Raw genomic sequence first — 2,706 nt, forward strand, 5'->3', positions numbered from 1 at the left:
TGAGTCTCTCTTTCTCCTCACGTCTGCTGCCCCCTTCTCCCTTAAGGGCTGCTGTCCTGTCTTCCTGTCCCTCCTGGTCCCCACCTGGGGCTCCAGGCACACGGTGGGAAAGAAGAGGGCGAGCATGACTGGGAGGGCTGTGTCAGAGGCCCTGGGGATGGGTGGCTCGGGGAGGAGTCACGGGCTTGAGAGTCTGAGAGTGCCTGGCTTGATCCAGTGGCATCTGGGTTCTGCAGGCCTCGTTTTCCAACAGTGGGATGGTGGGTGGCAGTACCAGCCCTCAGCGAGCTGGAGAATAGAGGGTAACCACAGTGGTGGGGAAGGAGGATGGCAGAGGGCTGCTGAACCTCACGGCCTCCCCTCATGTCCACGCTTCCCTGGAGGGAGGGTTGAAAGCCCCAGTGGCATTTGTTCTAGGTGTCCCAGAACAAAGGAGGAAATGACTTAGTTGAACAGGGCACAAAGTCCAAGTGGGCATGTCAAGTGGAAGAGGGCATGACAGGAAGGAGCCCTCTGCCTGGGAAAGGTGGACAAGAACCACCTGCCACCTCCACATTGCCTCAATGTAGGCTTGCATGGAGGTGAGCAATCTGATGTGTGTGCTATGCCAGGCACTGGGATGTGGCACGGGGACAGAGCATCCAGAGCACAGAGCCACCCTAGGATGGGATCTCAGGAAGCAAGGGTGGGTGGGCAGGATACAGAGGAGGGGCCACCTGGGAGACCAGGTCAGGCTCCTGGAAGAGGTACTGTAGACTAGATTCTGGAAGATCTAGAGAGGTTCAGGTTCACCGTGTCGAAAGAATGGACTACGGCACTGTGCCCTGTCTGGTCCCCTGCATCTCCTCCCACAGCTTCAGTGGATGGATTGATGATGGTTGCCTAGAGGTCAGCGAAGACTCCTGAAACCTGAGATTGATTACTGATGTCTGCCATGGGCACAGGCTGAAGGGTAAGTAGCACCACAATCTCTTTTCTGCCACCGGTGACCTCAACAGTGAGTCTCGTCCCTGGCTGTGCTTCAAATCATTGAAAGCACACAAGCTTGGGTCACAGCATGATAAATTGTGTTTTGAAGTTCCCCACTGTCTTTTGGGGGTTTTGTTTTGTTTTCCTGAAAATGCCACTGCTGATTCACAGGGTGCAGCTAGAGGTAGAGATCACTGAGCAGGACAACTCTTTCTTCCGAAGCCTATAACTTCATTTATTCACTCATTGGATATTAAGTCAATGTAGTTTAGAGGTCACCATGTGAAGGGAGACAAAACCTGAAGAAGAATTTCTTCAGAAGCAGAATTAGGCCCCACATTCAGTTGACTCAGCAAGTATCTACTGATCACCTACTGTATGCCATGACCCTGCCCTCCAAGAGGTTTTACTCACCAAATCCCGAAGTCTGGAATAGACACCAGCTCCCCTTCTCCACCCTCCAGATCCCGCGTGCCTTTGAGAACTTTCCTCTTGTGTCTCTTACGTAACAATGTCCTTGGTGCCTGGCAAAGGGGCTGGCACAGAGTTTGTGGATTTCTAATGTATATTTACTGGATGCTTGCTTTGTGTCAGGCCTTGTGGCCCAGGTGCTGGGGATCTAACTGAGACCAAAGGAGATCCAGTCACAACCTTCACAGATCTTGGAGTCCTTGTTCATGTGTGTGTGTGTGTGAGTGCGTGCACTCGTGCTTTCTGCATTGGTGGGTGTGTACATGGGTAACAGAAGATTACTCAACATGGCCAGAACAATTGGCCAACTCATGTCTTCTGGAAATAAGGTACAGGTGTGTCCAGAGTCCCCAAACCCCTGACGCCCTTCTAGCCCCCCCCCCAAAAAAAAAAACAAAACAAAAAACCCACACGTTTATGAAGACCCCAGAGTTAGAAACGCTGAGTTAACATCCAGTCTCCACCACTTCCTAGTAATCTCAGAGCCACAGTTTCATCCTCTATAAATTGGGGTTGGAAGGGTTCATTTAGATTGATGGGTAAAGGACCACCTGGCACACAGGAAGTGCTCAATAAATGCTGAGTAAATGAATAATGCAGAGTAACAACAGCTGGAGGGGAGGGGTCGGTGTCAGGATTCAGAGATAATCAGGCTGACACGACTGGCACAAAGTAGGTATTCAGTGAAGGAGGTGGTTATTTGCCAGGACAGCCAGCCAGATCCTTTTTCCTTGAGTAGGAACGCATTTCACCATTTTAAAGGTAACATGAGATAGAACGATCTTGTTTGGATTCCCGTGTGCTGCTTACTGGCTGTGTGATCGTAGACAAATTACCTCCCGCGCTTCGATTCCTTCATCAAACATAGTACCTACTTGAACCTGCTTGTGAGTTTGAAATAAATCAATAAATGGAAAGCACTTAGAAGCCAGTAAAGACTGGCACGTCCTTCCTGGCACGTAAGGACTATACTGCGTTTTATGATTAATATTCTATCTTCCATACTGCCCACGGAGAGGGCCACCCCCTCCCATGTTCAGGAGCCTGTGGGAGCCCCCTCTCTGGGCCTGTAAAAGCCGGTAGGAGCGCGCAGGCGCGATGGGGCAGTCCTAGGGGAAGCCCGGGCAGCCCGGCGGGTGGCCATCTTGGTAAGGGGCAGCGACGGCAGCTTCTTGACGTCATCAGTGTGCGCGACGGGCGGGCACCAGCGGTCCAGGTCGCTTCGGGAGCGGTGGGTGGGGTGGGGCAGGGCGGGCGCCACCGGTG

This window comes from Nyctereutes procyonoides, unplaced genomic scaffold (assembly GCF_905146905.1).
Source record: "Nyctereutes procyonoides isolate TBG_1078 unplaced genomic scaffold, NYPRO_anot_genome, whole genome shotgun sequence".
NCBI classification, from domain to species: domain Eukaryota; kingdom Metazoa; phylum Chordata; class Mammalia; order Carnivora; family Canidae; genus Nyctereutes; species Nyctereutes procyonoides.